This window comes from Manacus candei, unplaced genomic scaffold (genome assembly GCF_025592945.1).
Source record: "Manacus candei isolate 608988 ecotype Guabito, Panama unplaced genomic scaffold, ASM2559294v1 h1tg000035l, whole genome shotgun sequence".
Taxonomy (NCBI): Eukaryota; Metazoa; Chordata; class Aves; order Passeriformes; family Pipridae; genus Manacus; species Manacus candei.
In genome coordinates this window covers 5,539,873-5,555,171 of record NW_026138083.1, presented here as the reverse complement: position 1 = coordinate 5,555,171, position 15,299 = coordinate 5,539,873, and the positions used below count along the sequence as shown (strand labels likewise).

At 41.9% G+C, this 15,299-nt stretch overlaps 1 long non-coding RNA gene across 1 annotated transcript in view; it reads right to left on the bottom strand.

Moving 5' to 3' along the window:
• Nucleotides 1-15,299, bottom strand: part of LOC127473335 (uncharacterized) — a 70,716-nt gene that overhangs the window by 30,080 nt on the left and 25,337 nt on the right. The window contains exons 3-4 of the long non-coding RNA XR_007905372.1: nucleotides 11,190-11,257; nucleotides 5,553-5,692 (exon numbers count right to left, since the gene is read on the bottom strand). This is a non-coding gene — a long non-coding RNA (uncharacterized LOC127473335). The remainder of the gene's footprint in view (nucleotides 1-5,552; nucleotides 5,693-11,189; nucleotides 11,258-15,299) is intronic.

The following is a 15,299-nucleotide window of genomic DNA, read 5'->3' as shown; positions in this document are numbered from 1 at the left end:
GAGTGACTGGATATTGAAATATCTATTAGCTTTCATGCTTCTGGTAAAATACTGTGTGATTTCTAGGCATGTACAGAGAAAGAGGAAACAAAGCAAAGTTGTCTAGCAAGTGTCAGTCTCAATACCCCAAACTATCACTTCGGAGGGCCACAGAATACAGTTCCTTTTCTGTAACCCTGTGTGACACACCAAAATGTGTGTCAGTCTCTGTAGACCAGAACCTAAATAGTTCAAGCCCAAGGCTGTGCTACCCTTCCATCTGTCATTCAGCTATCAGTAATAGAACTGTCCCAGGCAGGATGTGTAAACAAACTGCCAAAATACAGTCATCTGGAGCACCAAAGTCTCAGCACAGGCAATAACCTCTGATTAATGAAAGAAATAACTGATGTCAGTGAAGTCAGGGAGCCCTAGACCTGGAGAGGACACCACAGGTATATCCCAAATAAAATCTCAGATAACAGTAGAGAAGGAAGGCAGTGACAGGGTCTTTGCTTCAGAAGTGGCAGAAGGTGGATTTTTAACCTTAGTTCTACAACTGCTCAGGTGAGGAGTGTGAGGAGCATGACCTGCCTAAGGGACTTGGGCAATCTCATTAGAACATGAACCCAGTGTTACCAAGGCATCTTCCTCTTTTTCATCCTTAATTTTCACTCAGGGAAAAACCAGCTGCTGTTAGAAAATTGTTAGGACATAATAGTTTGTGGCAGAAGACACAAAATTTTCCTCAGTGCTTTATAAGGTAATGCAGTGATTTGCAATGCAGTCTAACTCAAACTGCCTGCTGGCAAACAGTCTGACTGAAACCCTGGGAAAACCAGACCAACACTATGTGCCCTGTAATAGAAAATCAAAATATAGTTCTAGAGGCTAATTCTGACCCCAAAAGCTTTTTTGAGCTCTTTCATAATGCTAATAATTTTTTTTCTAAGTCAGGACCATTTTAGGTGGAGGTACAACCTGACCTGCAGCTTCCAGTTATTCGGAGGACTTTCAATACCTCACCGACATTAAAACTGATACTTTGTCTGAGTATTCCATCCTATCAGGAAACAGCAAATCTTAAGAAGAGAAACCTCAGATCTTGATCATCACCCATTTGCAGCAATTATGCTAAAAGATCAGAAGGGAAAGTTTGCTCTTGAAAATTCAAAAAAAGTGCAACCTTGACTTTCCGTATTTTAAGAGCGGGCTGAAACATTAGTTGGTTGACTTAAGGTAATATTTTAACCAGAAAGCACAAGAAAAGAAACATCCTAATTGACTGAAAATCCAGCTGTGGACTTAAAATAGAATTTTTAAAAGTCGCATTTTTCACGTTACTAAGTTCAGCACTGTCTGGTCTTTGAAGAAATGGATTGGCTCGGCAGAGCCGGAGCGCTCAGCATTCACACGGGAACTCTCCTCTGCTGTCAACTGGCCCAAAAGCCTGCCTGTGAGACTGACCATGTCCTGGGCAGTCTTAATATTAAACATATCTGCTAAGGCCACCTTTGTGCTGGAAGGAGAGGCTGGGAGATGGAGTTTTTAATCTTTTTGTGGATGCTTGGTTCCATTTTAAAACGTCTTCGCCTTTACCAGAGAGGTTTTCAAAGCTGAGGAAAGAATCTGTGAGCTGGATCCATTCCATTTTAGTAGTAATTAAACTCTCTCTTCCTAAAGGCCCAATCTAACTCTTAATGAAATAAACAGCACAGCTCCCATTGCATGTAGAAAGGCAGGATTCAGTTCCACCTACTTAGGGTTCTTCCCAGGAATGCTCCTAACTGAACACAACAGATAGAAATCAAAGTGGAGCAAAGTGTTCGAAATTATTACCTCTCACACAAAGATTACTCTCTGCCACATTTTCCACTATCATTCCCTTAATAGAAACTCCAAAACCCACACCCAGTCTGTTACATTGGCATTCTGTCCTTACACCAGCCACCACACTCATTGATGTCCAGGTAACACCCACCTCGGAACTATATACATTAAAATCCCGCAGGGCCAAGTGTTTCAGGGATCCTGAAATGAGTCCCTGCTAGCACTAACTTTTCCACCCTCCAGGCCTTTACCCTACCCACTGAACTCTCCCCCTGTTTCTCTGCTGCTTCATGACTCACTGCTGAACCATTCTGCCTGTGCAATGCAGCAAACCAAGCTCAAGCCGTTGAGTCCCAAAACCCTCCTCACTCAAAAGCGGTACAGTAGCAGTGTTCTAAAATTCAGCTGGACTTGTAGGGCCTCTGGCTTCCCTCAGAACCAATACTCATTGGAAAAAATGCTGATTTGGTGAAATCAAGACGTTCCACAGAATCATTTTTGCTTCTTTTTTTCTTTATGAAGAAAAAAAAAAAAAAGAATTGTTTCAACCTGAAACCTCTCTCGTTTCCTGACAGCTCATCTATCCAGCACGTTGACAGCTCATCAGGTGGAGGGAGGCATCCAGCATCTGCAGTTTATTAACCAGATGGAGCCAGGGGACCTCAGGCTTCCAGCTGATCACTGGAAAGCTCTGTAGTAAGACAGTATTTATCTCAATTTAGAAGCTTCACAGGGACAAGGCTCTATAGAGGGGTGAAAAATCAATGCAGCTGAACAGAAATTAGCAAATGCCAAGGCAGATTCGGAGAGATTTGGCCCTTGTTTTGAAATATTTGATTAAAAAAGGCTTCCACATCCCAAACATTGCACTGCCAAAGTTGAACATCAACTGCGTGAATGGCTATGTGGCAGGATGTGGAAAACTACTTTGTGTTAATGATTTTCTGCTCTGATCAATATTCTACAGCATCCCCATGAACAAGTTAGTGTTTCACAGGAGATAACACGGGGGGAAGCAACAAGTGTGGAATCTCCAGGGCACTGCCAGGTTCCATAGTGCCACAATCCCCTCCTGCAAGCATATAGAAGGGGGCCTGAAGGAAAATAATAATAATAATTGCACAAAATATATGCCGAAAAATCACAGTGTCCTATGAAATGAAGCATCTGATCACAAGATGAGAGAGCCAAAGAACTCCAGTGAATCTCTTCAATCAGCTCATGGCTGTTTATGTCACATAAGGACATCATCAGATGTCTGACTCTCATTTGGTATTTTTAAAAGATACAATGGTGTATAAATCCCATGATTAAAGTCATTGCAAGGTGTTTCATAATTGTGCTCTCTCTTTATAAATCATGTGACCTAAACCTGGCTATGTTTTATAATAATTTTGTATTCAGTTGCCAGGCAATGATTCTCTATTTGTCTGCCTGTACAACTGGAAGGTTTTCAAGGGTTTCTCTTCTTCAAGTCTTTCTGCCTGACTTCATTAAAATCCTGTGATGCTCTGCTGATAAGCCAGAAAAACCTCCACCTTGAGCAGCCTGTCCCACCTGTGATTATGAGCCTCTGCTCCTCTCTCCACTGGGACCTCACCAAGGCACCCACTCGTGGGGTGAAAGTGCCAAACCCAAGCCCACAGCGACCACAGATCTATCTAGACACCCTCTGCTTGCCCACCAACCACATCTGACTTTTCCCATTCATTTTCCAAGTCCCACAAGCCTGTTCTGGGTGTCTGACCACTCAGTCTGTACCTCCTTCTTTTAAGAGGTCTGGAAGAGAATTAAGAATAACAGAGACATAGTTCACTAGCATGAGTGTGGAAAATGTCTTTGGCACTGTCAAAAACAGCTGTTAAAATGAATATATTTAACAAAACCTTATCTCTCTTGGTGGCATGAAACACTAGGCACTTTATCCCAAAGTTTTCTCTCCTCTCATTTTTTTTTTTTCTGGATCAATTTTCAATTCTGCTATTTAAAGATGGTTTCAAACTGTTTCTGTCTGTAAAGTACCACATAATTTTTCTTCCTGAAGACAGGAAGCATCCTGCTCCAGAAACCTCTTCTGCTTGTGTACTGTTGGAAATTGGATAAAGGGTTAAATATCTGGGCAGTGGGGATTGTACAGAACAGGCCCAACAAGTCAGCAAAGCTCAGTGTTTTTTTATTCTTTTACACAAGCAATACAGGAAGGGATTGATAATTAGAAGAATAACAAAGAATCTCAAAATCCAGGAATAGAGAAGCTTACGAAGGCAATCACGAATTAAAAGTTCAGAGCCCAAGTTCTTAATTCTGAAACTAGAAGACAGTTGGGGGAGAAGGGACATCTGTTCCTAGAACAAAAGGCCAAGAGGGACAGGAGGGGGGGAGTTCAGCTAGTTGCAGCTCCCCCTGAGCTGCCACATAAGTTTGTTTTAGCCTGATCTGATTTTTCGCTCTCTTTGGAAGATGCATTTGACACTGTGCTTGTTCTACTTTCTGTCACTGCTAAACCCTTTTTATTCCCCTGCAGAGAAAAGCTCAGTCACTGGATCTGTCAACTCCTTCTCCCATCCCCTCCCCTCCCCTCTGACCCTCGAAGCTGAGACATGAAGTTACATTTCTCTATTTCTTCCAACAGCTATTGTGGTATGAGAGTTCCACTAAGACATGGGCACGTTCCAAAAACAACATGTGAATAAGGACTTCTGTGTTTTTAAGACCTGACCCAAAATATTTATTTATCCAGAAGTTGAAATTCTCACGAGCAATGGGTGAAATTCTGAGGAGGGGAGATCTGCAGCAGGCCTGGACACAGCACTGAATCTCAGGGCAACAAGTGCTTTAATAGAGGCAATTAAAGATAAGCCATAAACTGAGTGTCAGCAGAAATCTATATATTAAGGTAATTTCATAACTTGCATCAGTTACTTTTATATCAGAAAGAAGTGAGAATGAAAGCACAGGTACACTTAAATAATAACAGCGATTCCTACAAATCCTGGAATGACTTACTACTGACAATGCAGTTATGGATTGCTTATGGCAAACAGGAGATCCACAGTTTCCCAGGAGGCTTATTCCCCCACTGCAGGATACAACTAATTCCTATTGACTTCAGTGCCTTTCCTGCCATGAAGGACTAGGAAATTATTGGCTTCAGTGGGAGCTACGAATAACTTGCATGAGGAAAATGGAGCCCTAAAGAAACAAATTAACAATGACTCTATTTCTTAAATCTATTTCAAATATTTCTCTCTATGTCAGCTGGAACCCCCCCTCCCAGTCAGCTCAAACATCCCCATCTACAGAAATTAAAAATTCTAGCAGCATTGATAAATAAATATTTATGGTCAGTGTAGAGCAGAAGTAGCAACAAAGCCATAAGAAGCTAAAATATTTCTCGTGGAAGAGGTTCTCTGCAAAGAGTAAGCTCTATTTTTTGATAGTTGTGTGCTTAAGTTCCCCCCCCGCCCACCTGGATCACCTGTCTCACAGTATTGCTGGTGTAGAAGAGGAGAAGGAAGAAATGTTCTTTAAGAAGTGTATTTGGAGAAAATTCTTTGCTGTAGAGGAAACATGAGGGCTAATGTTTAATCTGGAGGACCAGCAGATGGACAATCCCACAGCTGCTGGCCTACCTAGTCAGGTGGATCACATTCCCACAAGAGGAGAGTGTTCTCCAGAGCCCAGTGAAGTGTACATGTTTGGCAGCCCAGTGAGCAAGCACAGGACTGAAATGCAGTTCTTACCACATCCTTGCCGGCATCAAGCTGGGGCAACTCCCAGGGACAGGAATCGGTGCCAGAGGATCTACACCAGGGCAGCAACTGGTATGGAAGGAGACCTTGCTGCAATCTCCACTGGAATGGCAGCACTGAAGGAATCACTCCTGGAAAGAGGAATTAATAAATTACTCTCAGATGCCCTGGGAAGTCTCCCACTGATGTCAGTGAAACTTTGGGCACAGGTGAGGGAACAAACTCCAGAAGGCAGGGATTTGCAACAGGAGGAACACAAGACTATGAGCAAGGTATTTGCTAGAATTGCTTTGCCTTTGCTGTTGAAGAAAGTGTGGACAGCCTGTATGACTAAGTGATACAGGTTCTGCTGGAAGGGGATGAAGTAAAGATGCAGTTTAGTAACGGATTTAGAAGGAAACAGGAAAAAAGGGAGGTTTGATTCTTTATTTGCTTTTTTAAAAAACACACCTGCCACTCAGTCATTCCCTGAAGTTCAAAAAGAAAGTATCCTTCCAGAGTATTTTCGTGGGCCCTGAGGCCAGGCAGTTGCTAATCTGGATGAGTCAAGAGCATCCACTAAGGAGGCAACAACAGCAGGAAGCATGGAAATCATCTCAGACTTCCCTTGGCTTTACTGACTTAATAGGGAGACCCCACCTACACATTTAATGGGGTCACAGCCATAACCCGAGGCTACAGGGTATACAGATCCCTGATCATTCCAGTGCAGTAAGGAGGTAGACTTCTGGTTAAATTCACAAACAATGCTGAATAGCTACAGGAGATTACCAGGACCTCCCACTTCATGGAAACAGTGACTGTTTACATAATATGTAATGACAGTAAATCATAACAAATCCTAGGAGAAAACTCCACTGAGAGATAAAACAACATGACCTTCTGATTTTTCTTCTTTTCTCAGTCTTACAATCCATGTCTTTATTCCTTCATCCTGTAAGCATTTCTGCAAATGCTTAACTTTCACTACATCAGGAGGCCCACAGGTTTCAATTAGTCTAATTAGGTGCAAAAAAAGTGCATGCATAAGAGAATGTCCTTTTCCCCCTTTGCTTATGCAGTGCCTGATGTGGTGGGATCCCTCTCTACAGCTTGAGCTCCCTACCACTGTGGTGTCAAAAATACACCACGTTCCACTTGGCAAGGTTAAACAATTAGCATTCTAAATTCAGGGCTGGTATTAAGTAGCAGCACTATTGATCTCCATTATTGTGCTGAGCTGGACCAGCTGAGGAGCAGACTCTGCTTAAGGTGGTGAGTAGTTTGCAATATGCAAAGGAACTAAACAAATAAACTTTTTCCAGGAGGAAGAATTTCCAACAGGACAACTTGTTTCTGAAACTCATCTGACAGTTGAGTTTTATTCCTGAAGAATGTCCCGCATGAGAAATTCTCATGCTATCCTTTGTTATATTATAATACAACATAGCTTTTGCAAGACAAACAGACTTCATTACTTTTCCCCTGGGAACTCCTCCATGTTCTTCTTGTGCATGTTCATGTGAGCAGATCCATAATTACACAACCAGAACTCAGATTTGCTTAAAATGAACCAGTCTAGCTTTTATTCCCTGACAGGACACTCCTGTGAAAAAAATACATATTTCCTGCAAAGACATCGATGTCAAGGCAAGAAAAAAGAAAAATTAAAAAGCAAATTTGTTTCTCTTCATCTTTAACATTTACTTGTGCTGCAGCTGCATTGGGAAGCCAACGTGTCAGACTGAAAGCCAGTTTGCTAGGTGTGGTACCAACATGTGGAAAAACAGACAGAATCTACTCCTGAAGCTTTCCATCAGAATGTGTCTGCATTACATTACATCACAGGACTCTTAAGGGAACAGAATATAGAATCACAGAATGGTTTGGGTTGGAAGGAACCTTAAAGACCATCTCATTCCAACCCTCCCAAAGGCAGACAGGGACAACATCCACTAGAGCAGGTTGCTCAGAGCCCCATCCAACCTGGTCTTAAACACTTCCAGGGATGAGGCAGCCACAGCTTCTCTGGGAAATCTGTGCCAGGGCCTCACCACCCTCACAGGGAAGAGATTTTTCTAATATCTGATCTAAACCTACTCCCTGTCAGTTTGAAGCCATTCCCCCTTCTCATGTCACTACATGCTCTTGTAGTTGCTACAAGCTCCTGAATTGCCTGGAGCGGATGTGCAAGGCTTGGGACAAAAGGTCTGCCTGCATGGCCAGGGGCTGCAGGAATGCAAACCCCTATCAGTGCTAGGGGAGGTAATGCACACCCTGGGAGCACTGTCTGCATCCTTCTGCCATCCCAGGATGTCCAGCACAGACAGGCTGGAGAGCCCTCCTGCAGAGTGCCCCCACCCTGGCAGTGGTGGGGAGAGGGTTCTGGTTACTCTTTTAACGTTATTAGTGATTTAATCATCCAACGAATGAACGAAATTCAAAGCAAGGACTCTCACGTGTGAATTCACTCCACTTCAGGGCTTGCCCAGCTCCCATTCATGAGGCAGCTGAAAGATCTCCTGGAAAACAACAGGCTTTAATGACCACGAGTCCTTGTGCTCTGGAGTGTGGGCTACAGCAACTAATAATAGATGAAGGTTTACATGTTTTTCTTGTGTTTCTGCTGGGGCTGCTGTGTCATTAATTCAGCTTGTGCCTCGCTACTTATGTTAAACATTCCCTTTGTGGCTTTCTCTAAATCTTAAATTTTGCATGTGACCACACGTAAATGTAAATGTGTATTTTTTATGGTCCTGTAATCTCGGTGCTTTTAAATCCCAGTTGCCTGAAGGCATACAGGGAGCTGAAGCAGAAAAGCTTGGTCAGTTTGTGATCATTTAGAGCCAGTTTATTTGCTCTTTCTGAGTGGATTCAGTTCCTGTATAGAGGTTTTTGCCTTTAGTGTAATAGAGTAAAGATAAGATCTAGGAACCTAATTAACCCTGCAGGGCCTGTGAACAAGGCTCATTAGAAAACAGTCAAACACATTTATGTTTAAATACCTTATTTACAGGAATTCATATCATATTTCTGAACAGCAGATACACATGCCACACGCTCATCCCTTTAACCAATGCCAACCATTTCCTTAAATGCAGCTGAAAAATGGACCAACTTGGAGCTCAAAGTCATCCTGGACTGTGCATGTAAATAGCCTATGCTTTGGAAGACTGTCCAGAATAAATGAAAATCCTGTCTGCAGGGCACTGTAAACTACAGTGTTCTTTCACCTGCACCCCAATACCAGTGCAAATGTTCCACAAGACCAGTGTCATTGCAGCCCACATCCTGAGCAGTAAACATCACTCTGAAGCAATTCCTCTGGGGACTTTCCCATCTGTCCAAGGCAGTGACAATAAGATACATGTGATCACAGGCATCTCTGGGGACTTCTGGAAAGACTTCATAAGGACTCAGAGTAAGGTTATTAAAAACCTCATTCTGAGGTTGCTTCGTATCTCTGTAAATATCCTGGGTCAGACAGCAACAAATACAGGCTCCAGCACTCAGTGCCCATGAATATACATGTACTTGTCATAGGGGTTATCTGGGAGCAAAACTAACCCCAGCAATTCTGAATTCTCCTTCTTTCCCGACCTTTCATTCCTTCTACCCCCACCCCTCATCCCAGAGAGAGCAGAAAAGCTAAGCCAAGAGAGACCTGTGGAAATATCTGATATGTTGGTGCATTACTGGATGTAGCTCTCACTGTGTATTGTGTATGTAGTGGCTTAAAAGCCAGGAAAATTATTCTTGCTTCTCATGACACTTTGAAGGGCAGCCTCGACTCACAATTAGGTCTGCTCAGTACTTAACTTTGTTGTAAGTGACTGCCTGACCAGCGAGTAGGATAAATGATGCCACTGGGACTGAAATGTATCTTAAAATTAATCATTTGCTTAATGGTTTTCCTGGAGAAGGATGGGCTTTAATACAAATTTAAGGGCATTTTCTGCTGCAAGGCTTGTGGGATTGAAGATCCCATCACAGAGAGATTCTAAGCAAGACAGGTCTACTTTGTGTCATGGATATTTTAGAATCATAGGCATTATAAATTTAATTTATTTTTGAATTCTATATACAAACACAATTGGTAAAAGCAAGCAAACCTTTCTGCTGTAACTTCTTCAGGAAAGGAATGAGTTTTGTTTGGGATCTATATGGTATTTAATACAACATGAACCGGTCTAGGACTGGGGCAACTGTGCTCTAATGCCATACAAATGAAAATAACTGTGGTTTTTAAAAAAGCTTTAGCTTAAAGTTCTGCTTCAAAGGCCTGAAATTAATATTTTATTAGCCAGTTTAAAAGTGTGCTGTTTTAAAAAAATACAAAACCTCGACCGCTTCTATAAGTAGATCCATAATTTATATTGTGAATCACTTTGGCAAGAGGAAAATCCCAAATCAAGTTACTCTTCAACCTGAACTAATAACTCCTGTCTTGACATGACTTTTTTTTTTCAGTGCTTCATTTTCAAGGAGTCATGTGGTGTTTTAATAATCAGTCTTGTTGTTTCCTCTTCATCCTATTCACCAAAGCAGCGATAACTGCAAAAGCATCTCAGGCAACTCAGATGCAGCTCTGAGAAATATCTCTGTGAAATCGGGCTTAATGAGATATCAAAATATTACATCTGCAAGTCTTGGCTGCTGGACAGTACTTTGGAAAGCAAAACCAGTTTCCCCAGTCCAGATTAGTCAACATCAGGTTCCTTGGTCTAACATTTCACAAAATATTTTCCCACATATGTCCGACTGCATTTTGAAGGGTGTAGCTGACAACATAAATGTGCCCTAAGGTGAAAATCCCGAAACATTTCCCTCTGGGATCTTTGTGTCTGGACATTACCAATGCAGATGTCTGTAATCAGGAGATCTCTGTGGACCTGCTAATTATTCCCCGGGCTTTTCCACTGGCAATAAAAATCCCATTTGTCGCAGCTTGTTTGCAGAACTGCTCCCATTTCCACAGTGGTGGCATTAATTAGCAAAAACCTGTGAAAATTGTTGGAGTTTATAGGTTCAAAAAAAAAAAAAAAACAAAACCACCAAAAAACCACTAAGCATTGCTTCTAAATATTCCTATAAATCCAACCATGGCAACAAGTCCTGAAAGTCCAACTCTCTCAGTTGGAGCAATTTTTCATGCTTGTAGCAATAAGTGGGAAATAATGGGGGTCTCAGATTCCCATTAGGAAAGTTGCTTCTGTGACCCCTTCATGCAGATGGATGGTGAATTTCTCAGATAATAAATCAAAGTTTCCTGATGGTGCAGTGGCATCTCTTGCTGGGGCCTGTAGAGCTGCTGGCTGCCTTCTATTCAAAGGCAGCAGGCCCCTGCCCGGCAGGAATCTTTTCCTACAAATCCTTCCATCACCATCAGGAGATATTAGGGCCTCTATAAACTGCCCAGGCATTTTGGGGAACAGCCAGCATCCCGCTGGGAAATGGACACTTTTCAACTTCATTGACATCTGTCACACATGCAAAGAATAGAAAGCCATCAGGAAAAAAAAGCCACATTATGACTTTCCCATCAGCAGGGCCAGTTAAGTCTTTGTTCTTAAAAAAAAAAAAAAAAGGTATTTAACAGGTTCTTGGGAGCTACCTTGCTTAATAGCATCTTTAGGAAGAGAATCTTACCTTTGGGCTTTAAGGACCAATGGAATGTTTCTCTCTTTCTCCATACTTTTTGCATTCAGCTAACTTCCCTGTAGGAATTTCAGGCAGAAAAAAAAAAAATAGCTGTGATGCTGGTTTTTCCATGCAGTTTTTATTAACTTTCTTCCGAATAAGTCCCTGCAAGGAAAACGACACCGATTTTTATTATCAGAAATATATTTATTAAGTGACAATCTAACTCCCAGAATAGCAATCCATTCTTTTTTTTTTTTTTTTTTTTTTTGGAGTTCAAGCTTTTTTCCCAAATGACCCTAAAATAAGCATGGGAAAGCAGTACTGTAAATACAGTATTGAATTTTAAGCGAATATACTTTTTTCCCCTCCGTGTATTGCCTATATTAAACACCATGTGGGGGATAGGGCTGTTAATTATTAACATAAGGATAAAACTGAAGGTGATGTTCTCTTGCTATTTGTCATAATTTAAGTGTCCAAAACGTGGGTGACAAAACTTCAGTAGGAAATTCCCCCGCTCTGAGTGTGATGCATATACACAACTACTTTTTCAGGTCCTTCTTTAGGCAAGTATTTCTCCCAAAAAGCAATGGAATGCAGTAGGTAAAGGCATTTTTAGGGAAGCAGGAATTTTCAGCTGTAGCTCTGGCACACTACAGACCATGGACCTGTTTTGGGGACTTGGTTCCTTCAAAAGCTGATGGTGCCTAATGTAAGTGCTTTTATATGGCATTATAACACCTAATGATAAAAAGAATTTTTAATTGCTTTTGCACTTATCCCAGAAGTCAATATAAACTATTCGTGCTGGATTTTCTCTGCTGACTTCAACAGATTAAAAGTAGTTAATATAATGCTGACTGAAAACAGGATTTGGCCAACTGGCTTCCATCTTTTTTACTAGTTCTACCCAAGTCAACTCAGTTCTACCCTGAGGTGAAGCAAGCAGGACTGGCACATATATTTTTTTCAAAGATGTTGTTGATCTTGATCCAGCAGAAGGATGGGAGATAACGCACTTACCCAAAGAAGAACTGGGACAAAAATCTTAACCTGCCTGCCCAGTTGTAGTGACAAAGCCCTGGCTCTGCAGAGGCTCGTGGGGAAAGGGATTTAGCTGCTGGTGGCTGGACAAAGAGGAGCAGTGACAGGCTGGGATCACCAGTCATGGTGTGAGGGATGCAATTTAAGATGGGATGAGTAAAGGGTAAGGTGGGCTTAGAAAAGGGTCCTGGTGAGGCTTAGAGCAGAGCACTAAGCCCCAAACCAGCTGGTGAGCTGGTTCCCCAAAGCAGAGTCATACAAATGAGTCACACCTGCCTAAAGCCATTCCCACAGAGCCATGAAGGGCAACCCACTAATGGAAAGCAGTCGGGATCCCTCCATTGGGTGATAGATTTTAAATAGCCCTTTCCTCCCTCCCACAAGAAAGCCCTTTTCTGAAGGCTGAGCCTGACTGAGCAAACTTAGCAGCAATATCAAATTTACCAGTCTTCAGAGTTTTAATGGAAAACACTATCAAATTCTGTTGGGCAGAAAATGTGCTTTTCATGAAGAAAACCTCTTTGTTAAAAATTAACGTACCACAAGCATTAACACAGTGTTTAAAAGACTAGGCTCATTCTGAACACTTTAAAACAAAATAACTACAACATTCCAGAAATAGGTTTCCATTCAGTCAGGAGTTTAACAGTTAAATACCTTTAAAGGTCCAAAGTTTAATGAGTCAGACCCTGGAATGACTTTTTAAAGCTGCCTAATTCTACTAAAGCATGCAATTTTTTATAGCGAATGGGCTTTTCTGAAATAAAGCTGCAAATTTCACCTTTCTTATCATGATTTCATGGACTGCTCACAGAATGGAGTTCACTGCTCTCTTCAGGTCTGGGTATCTCTGAACAGGGAGCTCAGTTTATCACCCCCAGTCCTACCAGTGCTCAGAGCTCAGGTTTGAAGCACAGGACAACCCAAGGAAGTATTTAACGTACACTTCATGCTCGAGGATGCAAACAGTGAAACCAAAGTCAAAGACTCTGTTTGAAGGCTTAAAACTACTCACAGCTTCCAGCATTTCAATGGAAGAGCCTAAAGTAGTCCCTGCTTTGCTGGATCAAACTCTGATGAAAGGGCAAAGACGTAAAATTAAAAAATCAAGCCAAAAGCAGCACTGAAGGCAGTCAGTGGATTTCCCAGTTCATCCTAAAGCTATTCCACAGAAAACATTAAAAATGTCAATGCTTGAATTACGTATTGACTTTACTTTCAAAAAGGGAAATGATCCAAAACAATTTCAAAATTATCTTTCTGGTTTCGAACACAGTTTAAAAAGTGCAAAAGTGAGATTTTTCAAAGTGTTGTTTTGTTTTATGTTTATTTTCTGGGAACTGTCAAATTGTGCTTCTCCTCCTACTCTCAGGTTGTACCTTTCTCTGATCACCTGGACCATTTATAACTATGTAGAGGGAATTTTACCACTGAGATTTGAAACAATCTAGATATTCTGGAATATAAATATTCTAGAAGTGTCCTGAGCAATCTGCAAGTACCTACATATAATAAAGAAGTGCATTTAACACTGACAATCAGTTCACAGCTAAAGGTGAACAGCATAAATTCTGAAACACGGGCATTTATGGTTTTTGCTTTTACCTCATCAAGTTCTCTTCCAATCATTATAATACAGCTTCAGAAAGTATTGATACTATTGTTCCCACATGACCTGTATATGAGAATCTGCCAACCTTCTTTTAACTATTGTCTTATTTTCCTCTGGGTTCTTGTTTTGTTTAGGAAAATCCTACAGGATGCTGAACATGCCCCACTGTCACTCAAGCACATTTAAAAGCTAAGGGACGATATCTCCTCTCCCCGGATCAGATAATCTTTCCCCTGTAAATATGTTTAACGTTTTCATGCTCCTTTTACACATGAAAAAAATCTGACAATCTTTACCCCAGGCTGAAGAAAATGTGAATTCTTCATACTCTGGTGCTGTAAAGGGGAAAATTCCTTCATCCTGTGACATTTACCCGTGGCAGTTACTGCAGCAGATAAGGTAATGACCCAAGATTTGCCAGGGGACTGCCCCATGCTGTGACTTTCAGCTTTGCAAAGGCCACACGGAAGGTTTCATTTGTCTCATTAACTTTCCCACTGTACCAATCAGAAGTTTATGATACAGTATTTTTCTCTTTTTAACTTTTACAGTTCATATACCTCGGCAGGAGCCTGGGCACGCTGACCCAGGACGCCCCTTCCAGTCCTACATTCCTCTGAGATTGCAGGAAAACAAATCACAAAAGGTCCAAAGCAGTATTTTTACAAACTCTAGATGAGATGAAGCACCAGAACGGAAAACAGAATTACAACAACAACCTTCAAGGTAATAGGACAGACACAAACCGTGTTGTGTTGTATATAAACTGTACAATCTTTTCCACTTGATTTCCTACGGAAATAGGGCTTATGCAGCCATGCTGGCTGTCTGTTCCTGTCTGCCCCTAACAACATTCAAACCCACTGCCCCATTCCAATGCAAGTTGTCAGGGGAGAAGCAAAAGATTTGGAGATAATTATGTTCCTACAGCTCTTGTCATTGCACAGAGGACAGAGACCTAAATTAGTGCCTCCAGCTGAGGAAAACCCCCTGGAAGGTGCGGGATCAATGGCTACTTGTCCAGGCAGTACAAACAGCTTATTTCCAGCTTTCCAATCAGCACATGTGGGGCTCCACAGCAGATGCAGCGGGAGCTGCCTCTTGCCCTTCTGGCCATGAGCGGACCTGGGGGGCTCATGAAGGTCCCCAGGAAGGGCATGGGAGACCAAGGATATGGTTCCATGGAAAACGGAGCTTCTGCTGCTCCTGGAACAGCTCCTTATAATTTTCTCACAAAACAAATAGGATAATATCTGATTTTAATTCCCTTGGCTGGACTATCCCTGCTCCGTCAGTTCTTCCACTGGCCTCCAAGGGCTCGGAATCCAGGGCACAGGCATTCAGGAATGCTTGGTCATACTACTGGCTGCATTTTTCATTTGAGATAGAGAAATTTATTACTGGGATCAGGATTCCCTCAGCCCTTCCCCAGCCTCTTCTAGAGAGGGCATGTCTTATTC